Consider the following 14567-nt stretch of genomic DNA (forward strand, 5'->3'; position numbering starts at 1 on the left):
TTGACGTTAAAACTCGTAGAAACACATGCACACTCGTGTGTGAATGCACACCGCTGTATATACAGTCGTGTTTGGATGCACACTCGTGTGTGCATGTCTACTCGTCCGTGTTTTTTAATGGAAAATATGGTTGCAATAACGTACGATCAGTGTGTTTATTTACACTCGTTGATGTGGATATGTATATGCGTGAATGTGTGTGTACAGGTATGTACAATCATTTGTTCGCACATTTGTTCGTGTAGTAGAACGCAATCCCTTTGTACGTAAACTGCTGTGTATGTACACTCGTGTGTGTATGCGCACTTGTATGCATGTGCACCCGTGTGTGTATGTATGAAGCAGTGTGTATGCACATTCGTGTATGTTTCAACAGTGCTGTGTATGTCCACTCGTGTGTGGGTGTGTGTACATGGGAGTGTATGTGTACTCGTGTATGATTATGTATTGGAACAAACAAATTATTTTTATATTGTGTCATACAAAGAAATGAGGGGCAACGTGGTAGGAATGCGCCACCACAACAAGGAACTACAGGGATGAGACTCCCCGCTCGTGGTGCTAAATGAATGAAAACAGCGCCACTGAGCAGACAGAGCCCCGCCCCTACAGCTCGTGAGTGTGACGTAGTGAGTGTGACCAGAGGACTGCCACGATGCTGCCAGGTAAGGGTAAACTTGTGTGATGGAGATGCTTCACCTGAAACTCGCCTCCACACGAGTTCGCTATGAACATTGTAGCAATAAGGGACGATCAGTCATATTTAAAAACAGGTCTTTATTAATCTGCAAGAAAACTCACGTTAATACTCGTATCGAAATCTTTATAAATACGCATGCTCAAACAGGAAAGGAACTAGGCAAATTATTTCGCAATAGGAATTCAACAGTTAAAAGATATTCTTAAAATTAAACACGTCAACGTCGATTTCCCCTTTGACGTCCTTTTCGACTGAAGCCATTCGTCCAAAGTATAAAATTGTTGTCATTCTGAAATAAGTGAACACTTTGGAACTTATCAGGAAGACATTCATCTGAACACATTATAGGGCATTCACAACATCACTCTAGCTTGAAGTCCTAGTAATAACCGAAAAATATATATAAGAGACACGAATATGACTCTCCAGCCACTCCACGACATCAAGCCATATCTCAGGATGCAACTGCATGGGGTCGAAAGAGGAATTTCGTTTAGGACTCATGACAACATTTTTACTCTTTGTTTGATGATGCCTGTGAAGTGTTGCTGACCGTGAAAATGCTTCCAACACACAGAGCAATCAAACAGTTTTGTTAAAATAATTACACTAGCTTGGAGTAGTGCTGGAAATAACTGATATAATCAATTGCCCCTAATAAATTGATCTAACAGAGACACAAACGTGCACATTCCAGGACTTTAACAGAAGTACTCAATACTTTGATTATCCAGCCACTCCAGCAGCCATTTCTCATTATCAACCTGCATGGGGTCAAAAAAAGGAATTTGCGTCAGGGCTCAGTACATCCAGCCATCTCGCAGGATCCAACTGCATGGGGTCGAAATAGGAATTGTCGTCAGGACTCAATACATCCACTACATCCACGCATCTTTCAGGATCCACCTGCATAGGTTCGAAAGATGCATTTTTTTCAGGAGTCATTGCAGCACTTTGTGTTTCACCTTTTGATTTCACTTATTTTTCATTGCGAATCTTCTCATGTTTGTTTCGGGGTGATGACCGTGTCCTCTGCAACGAAGAACAATTGAATAGATTCTCGCCCTTGTGTGTTTTCTGGTGACGATGAAGATGTGATTTCCGTGCAAATGCCTTCCAGCACACAGAGCACTTGAATGGCTTCTCGCCCGTGTGTGTTTTCTGGTGACTGTGAAGATGTGATTTCTGTACAAATGCCTTCTCACACACAGAGCAATTGAACGGCTTCTCACCCGAGTGTGTTTTTTGGTGACGGTGAAGATTTGATGAATCTGCATTTGCCTTCCCACACACAGAACAATTGAACGGCTTCTCACCCGAGTGTGTTTTCTGGTGCGTGTGAAGAGTTTGTTTCAGTAAAAATGCCTTCCCACAAAGAGAGCAATTGAATAGCTTTTCACCCGAGTGTCTTTTCTGGTGCCTGTGAAGAGTTGATTTCTGTGCAAACGCCTTCACACAAACAGAGCAATTGAATGGTTTCTCACCCGTGTGTGTGTGGCGCTGTGTAAAGGTTATCTGCTCCATGTGACTGATTCTTCAGTGACAGTCGCGGGTGTTGTTGAGAGTAAAATGCACCCTTTAAGCTGCGTGGATGTCTGGCTCAAATCGCCAAGAAGCAAATTCTTACCAACGTCTAACTGAGACACAGTAACGTCTCGTAAGTCGGACTACACCCGCGATTACCAGTTTATCCACTAACAAAGACACCTACTTGTGGATGCACGGCGTATCGATGTCCCTGTAACCCGTCTGAAGAGATCACCACGAACTCTCCCGAAGCGAAGTCGCCAACCAGTCGCCAAGCAATCGTGCTCGTCAGGCTGGGTCTGGTGGAAGAAGGGTTATCTGCAGAACGAGGAGTCGAGCGTCTATCCTCAGCAAAATCTCTCTCGAAATGACCTTGAGGTCTGATTTTAAGCCCCTTATAACTTCGCTCTCGCATCCAAATCCTTTGTTCTCGACTTGGCCTATCATGGACTTTGCATTCAATTGTTAATTTTTACATTAACTATCCGCATATCTAGCAACATAATACGTATGTACATCTCACTGCATAATTGTACACTTCCGTTTGAATAAGGATGTGCATCTCCATGCATAATTCCGTGCTTCGTGTTAATTTGTTAATATTCACCCCCCAATGTCCTCGAAACTGCTGCAAGTTCAGAGGATTATAAAGCGACATACAGTCTGAAGTATCAAAATTGGTGATCTCGAGCTTGATTTGGAATAAGATGTGCAAGTTTATACTTTACTGACTTTTTTAATAAATATATTTAAGGACAATCGTGTTGAGCGGGGTGCTTCTAGAAAATGAGTGTTTTATATTATAATTTCTGCCATGGACTTTAAATATTCATCTGAATGGTTTAGCTTGTAAGCGTGGTTTATTATAATGTCCATATTAAAGGTTTTTTGGGTTAGATCGCTTAAATATACAAATGTGTAGTTGAAACCCGCCACCACCCGACAAAGCCAACAAGTAAGGGTTGTCACGTAAACAGAACTTGCAAATTTGTCACTAGCACAGCACACCGGTGGGTTGAAGAGCCAAGCCACAACATTTACAATCTGAGTACGACGTTTCGCCTGTAATTAAAACTAGCTTCATCAGTCGACAGCCAGATTTGGGAAGTCTCCCTGTTTTGTTCCTTATATAGAATCATTCATGTGTTGACCAAGCAGCTGCTCTCTTGCACAATGTGGGGGGGGGGGGGGTGATTACTGAGGCAATGTACATTAAGCGTGTGCATTATGCGAGTCCTTTGAACTTGTCCTTCCTGTCTATTGTGTTTATTAAAATAATCTGCAATGTGCTGCAAACTGCTTCCAGTTCAAAGCCGTTACCAGGGAAATGCGGTCTGAAGTATTAAACTTGTGGTTTGGACCTTTGAGGTGCAAGTTTATACCGTGCTGTCCTTGTTTCATAAGTATATTTCAGGACACTCGTGTTGTTATGGGCATGGGAATAGTATAAACTTGACTCGTGGCAGGGGAATTGCAAACAACAGGGATTGCCTCCTTCTAAAAAACGAGTAAAGTTCTGTCTAAACAATTCCCTACCGCATCGGCGATGCCGGACGGTAACCCTGCGGTGGATGTGAGCAATATCCTGGAGGGAAGGCTCGTAGCCACCACAGCAGCCCACGAGGTCTCTGGACAGGTGCAAGGGGCTGCTAACCCCTTCACATTCAATGCACTTACTGATTATCTCCATCAGCATTGCAATATCTTAGACGGTATTTCACAAATAAAGCCGATAAATTGATCACAGCTTACAGGCCATTGTAAATGTGCAAACTAACAACATGCACATAATTATTCAAGGAGATGCCCATCCCTATTCAAACGGAAGCGAACGATGATTCAGCATATTCCTACTTAGGCTTAAGTACAATGGCCACATGAGCTTAGGTATGTTGCTAGATATGAGGAGCTTTAGTACCGTGAATAGCAATTGAATGCAAATAAGTTCATGACGAAAATGCAAATGATTCTAGCGAGATTTCATAAATGGGAAGAATAATCCGAACCAGTGTGCCGTAGCAATGGCAAGCAAATGGAAGTATGAACTTGAAAACGACTTCATGCAAATAAACTAAACCCATTACTTCAATACACTCATTAAATATGAGGCCAATATTCCTAATATTGTTAATAATTCCAAGCGTTTGGAGTGGAAACAGAGAAGGAATTAGAATCGCACTCTTTTCTGTGATTAGCATAACGTACTTCAGTGTTGTGGGACATCTAAGATTTATATCGTCAGCTTAACCTGTGAAAATAATCACAAAACCCCGCCATCCAAGTATACTACTGTTTGTATGTACATGGATCTGTACTTCTGTGTATGTCCACTCGTGTGTTTATTTACACTCGTTGATGTGGATATGTACATGCGTGAACGTGTGTGTATAGGTATGTACAATTATTTGTTCGCACATTTGTTCGTGTAGTAGAACGCAATCCCCTGGTACGTACAGTGCTGTGTATGTACACTCGTGTGTGGGTGTGTGTGTGTACATGGGAGTGTATATGTGTACTCGTGTATGATTATGTATTGGAACAAACAAATTATTTTTCATATTGTGTCGTACAAAGAATTTTGGGGCAATGTGATAGGAATGAGACCCCCGCTCGTGGTGCTAAATGAATGAAAACAGCGCCACTGCGCAGACAGAGCCCCGCCCCTACAGCTCGTGAGTGTGACGTAGTGAGTGTGACCAGCGGACTGCCACGATGCTGCCAGGTAAGGGTAAACTTGTGTGATGGAGATGCTTCACCTGAAACTCGCCTCCACACGTGTTCGCTATGAACATTGTAGCAATAAGGGACGATCAGTCATCTTTAACATAGCAGGTCTTTATTGTTTTGCAAGTATATTAACGTTAAGACTTGTAGAAACACATGTACACTCGTGTGTGAATGTCTCCTCGTCCGTATTTTTTAAAGGAAGGATATGGTTGCAATAACGTATGATCAGTCATCTTTAAAAACAAAGCAGATCTTTATTAATCTGCAAGCATTTTAACGTTAAAACTCGCACCTACCCATCACCACCACCCATCATAAATTAACACATAGACAGCTACAAAAACATAGATATGTAAACTGACACAAACATAACAGACACACAAATAAACAATCTCTTTCACGACTTAATAATAACAAAGTGAATATTACCCGTGCCAGGCTAGGTGCACACAGACAAATCCATTGCACAATAATTTACATGTAACTCAAATTCAGACTTAGCACTACCACCTCACTCACTTAAACATAACTACATAGATTAAGAAAACCATGAATTTATACGCTTGCAATTAAATGAATGCAATACAAGTTCATAATTCAAATAAAAAAATAATGAATATGAAGCCCGAGGCCGAGGTGTATGGCAGGCCTAACGGCCAGGCCCTCCCTACTGTCCTCGTCGCAGGAATGGCGACATCAAAAACAGCACAAAGCAAGGGGGCAAATGTTTAATTTCTGTAGCGTAATTTTGACTAATTAGAGACTACAAACACTACGTACACGATGTACACACAGCTACACAACGCACACACACTCGCCACACTTTCTCGACAACACGAACTGCACACTCACTCACACTGCACACTCTCACTGTCTCTCACTAACTCACTGTCTCTCACTAACTCACTGTCTCTCACTAACTCACTGTCTCTGACTAACTCACTGTCTCTCACTAACTCACTGTCTCTCACTAACTCACTCTCACTAACTCACTGTCTCTCACTAACTCACTGTCTCTCACTAACTCACTGTCTCTCACTTACTCACTGTCTCTCACTAACTCACTGTCTCTCACTAACTCACTGTCTCTCACTCACTCACTGTCTCTCACTAACTCACTGTCTCTCACTTACTCACTGTCTCTCACTAACTCACTGTCTCTCACTAACTCACTGTCTCTCACTCACTCACTGTCTCTCACTAACTCACTGTCTCTCACTAACTCACTGTCTCTCACTAACTCACTGTCTCTCACTCACTCACTGTCTCTCACTCACTCACTGTCTCTCACTAACTCACTGTCTCATTCTATCACACTCACTGACTCACTCTGCCACACTCACTCAAGGTCGAACGCACTCAGTCTCACACCCACTTATTCACTCACACCCACTCACTCAAACTCTCATCCACTTATTCAATCACACCCACTCACTCAATCTCTCACCCACTCACCCATTCACTCACTCAATCTCTCACCCACTCACTCAATCTCTCACCCACTCACCCACCCACTCAATCTCTCACCCAAACACCCACTCACCCACTCACCCACCCACTCACCCATTCACTCACCCACTCACCCATTCACTCACCCTCGCTGTGTAGACCACGGAGTCTGAAGTCGAACCCAGGGCCCTGCTGTTTCCGGTCCCGCGCACAACCAGCACTGCACCACGTGATGCGCCAGCCGGGATCGTGGGGGGCGGAGCCTCGCGCTAGTGACGTCACCTCTGTTACATCACAGCCACGCCTCCACCCACAGTCGAGAGGAATGCACACGAGGGAGCAGCAGAAGCAACCTTTTGAGAGCGAATCCTCAACGAGGTGAGCGACCCTGTTGATTTTACATTTCGACCACAAACTAAAGCTTCATTATTTTTATATGTTCATAATTCAATTTTTAGCAATCAAATTAGAAAAAAACGCCACTTTTTTCCAAATTTTCTTGCTGTGGATTTAACACCTGATGACGATTGCTTGTGTTGCACTCGAAACGTCGTGAGAATTTAATTGTTTTATGTTTTATTCTTTTATTGTTTCCCTTCTATGTGACTTCACCGAAAGAACCAAGAATATGAATCCCTGCAGTCACGAAAGCTTTAAATAAAAACTTCAAATTTGAACTGTTAGATAGGATACTTGGCATGCCCTGAAATGTTGCTGTTACTATCGTTGTTTAGACCCCAGGCGAGTCAGCATTTAAGACGAGCATAACTAACCCGTTTAAATATAATAGAATATGAATAACATGTCGACAATTATTGTTTCTAGATTTGAAGCTTTCGTGACTGCAAGGATTCATACTCTTAGGTTTTTTCGATAAAGTCACATAGGTGATTTATTATATTATTATTATGTTATTCTTTTATTTCTATCATTAATTATATTATTATTATTATCTTATTATTATTTATTTTTACCTACGTGACTTTACCAAACAAACCTAAAAGTACAATTATAATGTTCTTATTGCTGGTACAATTGTGTCCTACATTATATGTATTGAATGTTATTCAACATTTGGGGAGGAGTCTGCCTTTAAGTTCAGACCCGAGCCGCTGCCATAGTTGCCTCCAATCTGTGATGTCACAGCCACATGGGTGGTACCTCTGACATCAAGTGACCTACGACGTCATGCTCGTATTATAACAAATCATTAAAGTATGGTCATATGACCCTAATTTCCCACAAGGCATATGGGTCCTTTATCAAGCAGTCGATTAATACAAATGGGCTGTACATGAACATGCATGTCGGGATTAGAGGTGAAATATCATTGTTAAGTCTGGTGATTATGTTTAATGGAATAGGCAGTTGGAATAAACATATTCGTGTGGGTGGATGAGTGAGTGATCGGGCGCACACATGAGTGGGCAAACAACCGAGTGAGTAGGCTTTTAAAGCAACAGTCACGATAGTCTTCTTGGTTCTTTCGGTAAAGTCACGTAGAAGGGAAATAATAAAATGAAAAAAAATAAAACATAATAAAATACAATTCTCACGACGTTTCGGCCAAAACGCAGGCAGCCGTCCTCAGGTGAAGAACAGGGCTGACGACAAGACAGCGTCTGAATGAGCACCAACTAAGCTTAGCAGCATATATTTAAGCTGGGTTAGAGGGGGAAGGGCGCATTGACACAGGAATTTGCATATCAACAGATGAATTTAGCGTTTTTATGGCAAATATAGATATGGGATTAGTCACTACTTGTCAAATGCGTAAGAGGTGGAGGGGGGGGGGGGGTCTCAAAGTCATATTATGCCCGTGCATTATGTAGGATTAGCAGCAACAACAAAAAAAGTCACGATAGTGTTTTAGATTTGAAGCTTTCGTGACTGCAAGGAATCATACTCTTAGGTTTTTATCGGAAAAGTCACGTAGGGAAAAATAAATAAATAATACATTTTGATAATATTATTAATATAAATAATAATAAAAATTAACTAATAAATCACGACGTTTCGGAGTCAACACAAGCTTCATCAGGTGATAAAAGGCACAGTAAAATAACTACAGTTATTACAGTTATTAACTACAGTTATTTTGCTGTGCCTTTTTACACCTGATGAAGGAAGCTTTTGTTGCCTCCGAAAAGTCGTGATTTATTATTTTATTTCTATTATTATTTCTATTTTGTTTATTATTCATTTTTATTATTTATCTATTTTTACCTACGTGACTTTACCGAAAAAAAAACTAAGAGTATAGTCACGATAGTGATTGGATTGGTACAATGAGTGGTCAAATATGTATTAATTAGGAGGATGAGTGATTCTAAAGGTTGCTAAATCTGAGCGTTGTTCCAACCTCCCCAGGCCATCCAACTTCAAACAAAATCTACTCCTTCCCAACAACATGGACAGACAAATCACGTGGGCTGAGATCTTGGATGACTATGAGGGTAAGTCCCAGATACCTGCATCACATAGATTATATGCGGAGGAGGAGGCTCCTTGATAAATTACTTTTCGTAGACATGGCTTGGTGGTAATGGGAAGACGTAATGATCGAATGTGGCAAAGAGGATGGGTTTAGATTTGAGTTTCTGCCATCTTTGTTCAAACTGGTGTCTCAAGCTTATGGAATTTACGGTCTCAAAATGCCGACAAAAACATGACTTGTAAAGTTTAAATGCCGTGTGATGACTATTTCTCAATAGCAGGTCTTGTTGTGTCGTAAGAGGTAATTACTGGGATCTCAAAATTAGTTCTGTGAGACTCCATGTCCTTCATTCTCTAATTCATTACTCGTACTTTGAATGAATTTTCTGTTCTTTATAGCCCGGGAGTCGGCGTGCCAGTCAACCACGTGGGGTGACGTTATGGATAAGGTGGACCCTTTCCCAGGCCAAAGTTACAAGAATCGCTCCCCAAAGGTGTGTATGGGTTCTAGATTTGAAGCTTTCGTGACTGCAAGGATTCATACTCTTAGTTATTTCGGTAAAGTCATTTAGGTACAAAATGAAATAAAAATTAATAAAAATAAAAGAATAAAAATCACGACGTTTCGGAGGCAACACAAGTGTCCATCCCAGGTGGGACCGTCACAGCTGAATTTGCTGTATCAAGTGAGGCAGGGATTCCAAGATGCAAGTTCTTAAATACAAGTTAAGGATGGGGGAGGAGCTTATGAGAATGTGGTAGCCAATGAATGGAACGTATTGGGAGGGGGGGCGGGGCTAAAAGAGAGCACAATGTGTATGGGGTCTGTGGGGTTAAAATACACGACATTCTCTCGAAAACTAGCACACCATGTCACCACACCATCCACACCAAAATATCACGACACCAACTCTCACCATCACATTTCTCATCACACTACACGACCACCAATTCAATACACCATATTAGAGCCTCATCATGCCTCTATACCTTCACAATACACCATCTCTCGAGAACATTCCACTACTTCTCCTCTCCATATCACAACATCATGTCCCGACACCATCACCGCATCTCTTCACCGTCCCACTCATGCAGGCACTTGAAGTGGCCATTTATTACCAATGAAGACAGAATGATATCAGGCAGTCACATGAATTATGTCTGTGTGTACTAAGCAAGTTTGAATGACTGAATGTGGGTGGCTGCATCTGTACCTACATGTGTGAGTATGTTTTTTTGTTTGGGTTCATGTGCACGTCCACGTTTGCGTGCCTGTGGGTATGAATGTCTGCTTGCATGTGCATGTCTGAATGTTCCTTTGCTTATCTTTGCTTGATCAGAGGATAATTGGGGAGTTGAAAGACGTCAGCGGGGTGAAGCATCTCCAGGAAAAGAACCTTGGCAAAGAAAGATGCACCATGGAAGAGGAGCGCCTCTTTGAGGTGCAGCGCATTGCCAGGGCAAAGTGTCGCACAGAGGAAAAGTACTTCCGAGACTATCTCCTCAAGAAGCGCATCATTCAAGTGAAGTACTTCATTGATGACAAGCATCATCTCGAGATGAAGTGTCCTGAGGAGAACAATCTGGAGGAGGAGGAGGAGGAGAAGTGTCTCGCCAACGTGAAACGCGTCGAGGAGGAGAAGCTCCTTGAGCAGGAGCAGCGCCTCGCCACCACCGCCACCACCACCACCACCACGGCCACCACCGCCATCACCTCCACCACGGCCGCCACCACCGCCACCACCACGGCCACCACCACCACCACTGCCGCCGCCATCACCACCATCGTCACGACCGCCGCCACCACCACTGCCACCGCCACCACCACCGCCGCCACCGCATCCACCGCCATCACCGCCACCACCACCACTGCCACCGCTGCCGCCGCCACTGCATTCACCGCCATCACCGCCACCACGGCTACCGCCACCGCATCCACCTCTGCCACTCCTGTGCAGGGCCCGATTGCTCCAAGCTTTGGAGAAGAGTGCTTCAAAGCAGAGAAGATGGAGAAGAAGACAGAGGTGGAACAGGAAGAGGAGAAGGTGGTGGAGGAGGTTGAGGAGGAACAGGAGGAGAGAATGGAGAAGACAGAGAATGGAGAAAAGATGGTGGTGGAGGATGAAGAGGAGGAGATGGAGGACGAGACAAAGGAGGAGTTGGAGGAGGTGCAGGTGGTGGAGGTGGTGATGCAGGGAAAGAAGAGGAAGCGAGGGGGCCTTGCTCGCGTGGTGAGAGCGATCATCTTACTCCTCCGCCGCGTGCTGCTTTGTGGTGGCATGTCTGGTACAGACAATTGACGAAACCTACCACGTGGCAAGCCCCAGAGCCACTCCTGTAAAGAATAAGATTCAATACCATTTTTGTTGCTGGTACTATATAAACTTTGTGAAATAAACCCATGATGACACAACATAACGTTGAATTGCTTGCAAGTGCTGTCTGTGTTGGGTAAATGTGCCTTGGCTCGGATGTAAGGTGTCCCAGCTGTGTGTGTGGCAGTACAAGTGTAATGAGCGACTTCCACGACACGTCACATAGAGGGTACTTCTTTATTTCTCACAGTGGGCACAATACAGGCCAAGACTGGTTCTTCCTCTCACTGACTAGAACTCTCGGCAATAACACCTCAAGTGGCTGCACGCAGAGCCGATCACTCGGCGTGGTCCCCTCGCCCTCACTCGTCTCTCCGTTTGCTGGCGGCATGATGATGACGGCGATGTAACCATTCAGGAGATCTTCCACGTGGCCAGACAACGGAGAGAGATTTCGATGAACAGCGACACAGCCAGGACCCAGGACCCCACACGCGCCCCGAGCTCCGGGTCCGCTCCCCATTATATTCGCCCAGGTGTGGCTAAGCCCCGCCTCCAGCCACCACTTCTCGTGGAACATTCGAGCAGGTTCCCAGAGCATTTCGACTAACCCCACCTGTTTCCTTTGCCCCAGATACGCCTCCTTCCCTGATTGGCTGTTACTTCTGTGCCTGTACCCGTAAATGCCTTCCCAGGACAGCAGGTGTCACTTTGTCATGTCAACAGGTGTAACCCTGTCATTACAAAAAGACAAACATATGAGAGACGTTTTGGAAAATGGCCCTTCTTCAGAGCAAATACAAATAGTGGTGGGAAAAAATATATTCAGGTGAATCGCCTCTTGCACAACACTGCCACTCTAATCCACTGCCCCACTGCCCCAATGATCTCTGTCCCTCTGCCCCTTTGCCGCACTGCCCCCTCTGCTCCACTGTCCCACTTCTCCTCAGGTCCAATGCTCCACTGCCCTTCTACTCTACTGCACCTCTGCCCCTCTGTTCACCTTCTGCCACAGTAGTTGAAACAAATAGTTGAGTTTCTTAAACCCCCCTGCCTCTGTCCACCTAACAGTAGAAATGGGTACGCCACAATCGAGCAGCAAGGTGCGTGTGGTGGGTTAAAGTTTGGATACTCCTTCCTCTTCTAAAACACCTGCCCAATGTGGAAGAGTAGACCAAAATATCGTCTAAAGGGACTATCTAGAACTCGGTCTTGTAGAAATTCTTCCGTCCACCAGAGGTATGAGAAAGTAATTGCAGAATTGTGCCACCACTCAAAAGTCTAAATTGTTTTGACAGAATATTCAAAGAATGAGGCCGCTCACGATACAGGCTGCTGCTGGATAACCAGGGTTTGAAACGTGGCACCCGCCAGTGATCAAAGCGGGTTCTATAGTCTAGCAAGTTCAGGATATCAGCCCAGTCGGCATTGACTGTGTAGTGGCAAAGCATTTGCTGCTGGCAAAAAATAGGATCTGTGGCGTACGGCAGTCTTGTCGTCAGCAAGCGGGGATATACATGAGGAGGATCTAGGAGAAAGGTCACAGAGGGGCCCACCAGAACCTGCTAGTAGGTTCTAGAAAGGGGGCGTGGCCGGGGCGGAGCGAGTCCACGCTGACAGTGTAAGAGGGGCCCCTGTGGGGCACCTTGGGGCTGTGTTTGGAATGTGAACCCCGTTGTGCTGCTGTAGTCCATCGTCGCCATTCTTCTCATCGTCATCTCCGTCTCCACCATCTCGGAGCGCCGCTAGTCAGGCAGCCTACCCTCTGTCCTGGCTGAGAAGCGTCGCCGATTATAGATGGACGAAATATTAAGCGTGTTAATCCCGATGGTGCTCGTTAATAAATAAGTACCTCCAAGTCTTATCGTCTCCGAGTTAGTCACTACATCTGCACAAGATAACCCATCACATGGCTGTAATGTGGTTCTGCACTTAATTTGGATAAATGCAATCTATAAGAAGAACATTGTTTCGACCAACGTTACTCTTACTTAAAGAACAGGTGGGAGGGTCCTGCTCTTTACTATGTGGACCAGAGGGCACTTGCAGTGTACTCAGAATTAGCTCTGTGATATCAGCTTCAGTGGGCCATTCTCCAACACTAGGCTTGCAATGGTCTGCTAGCGACACGAATGAATAATTGGTTCCATGGCAGGATGGCGACATCCCAACCCGGGTTAAAATTTGGGAAAAATTCGAACATGCGGGTGTATGAATCAACTACGTTGCAGTTTTATTACCACTGCAGTGGCTTTTCGGCATTGAGGTAGGGTAGATGTGAAGTTTAATAACATTGTGAACCCCGTCCTTTTTAACGACAAAGTAAAGATTCAGAGTGAATTTACATCCACTATCGTTACTATCCACATACAAATATAAAACACAAACATTGCATGGAATTGTCCAAGTGTCCGACAAAGTCATTACGAACCACGTGAGATCGTCAAATCTGGGGGGAGCATTAAGGATCTAAGCGTTGATAAATCAGTGTCTCCCACACAGACACTCACCCAGAAGCATGTCGATACACACACAAAGACCAACAAAACCATATAGTCTTCATGAGACTTTTGGGGCAAGTACAAATCCTTTGTTCACGACTTGGCCTATCATGGATTTTGCGTTCAATTGTAATTTTTTACATTTACAATCCGCATATCATTCAACATGGTTTATATAATCTGGCCATTGTAATTAAATCTTAATATGTATGTACATCCCACTGCATAATTGTACGCTTCCGTTTGAATAAAGATGTACATCTCCATGCATAATTCCGTGCTTCCTGTGAATTTGTTAATATTTACCCCCCAATGTCCCCTAAACTGCTCCAAGAATAGAGGATGAGAAAGCGACATACAGCCTGAAATATCAAAATTGGTGATCTCGAGCTTGATTTGGAATAAAATGTGCAAGTTTATACTGTACTGACTTTGTTTTATAAATATATTTAAGGACAATCGTGATGAGCGGGGTGCTTCTAGAAACGAGTGTTTCATATTATAATTTCTGCCATGAACTTTGAATGATCATCTGAATGGTTTAGCTTGTAAGCGTGGTTTATTATCATGTCCATATTAAAGTTTTTTTGGGTTAGATCGCTTAAATATATAAATGTGTCGTTGAAACCCGCCACCACCCGACACAGCCAACTATTAAGGATTGTCACGTAAACAGAACATGCAAATGTTTCACTAGTACAGCACACCGGTGTGTTGGAGAGCCAAGCCACAACATTTACATTCTGAGTACGACGTTTCGCCTGTAATTAAAACTAGCTTCATCAGTCGACAATCAGATTTGGGAAGTCTCACTGTTTCCTTCCTTATATAGAAGCATAGATATGTTGACCACGCAGCTGCGCTCTTGAACAATGTGGGGGGGGGGGGTGGGGGAGCGTGTGATTACTG

The 14567-nt window shown here is 43.9% G+C and overlaps 1 pseudogene; it reads right to left on the reverse strand.

Annotated features, from left to right (window-relative positions):
• Positions 1–1459: 1459 nt before the first annotated feature.
• The window catches only part of LOC144738374 (uncharacterized), a 215599-nt pseudogene continuing 202491 nt past the window's right edge, over positions 1460–14567 (reverse strand).

Source organism: Lampetra planeri, chromosome 82 (assembly GCF_965212315.1).
Source record: "Lampetra planeri chromosome 82, kcLamPlan1.2.h2, whole genome shotgun sequence".
Classification (NCBI taxonomy): Eukaryota; Metazoa; Chordata; class Hyperoartia; order Petromyzontiformes; family Petromyzontidae; genus Lampetra; species Lampetra planeri.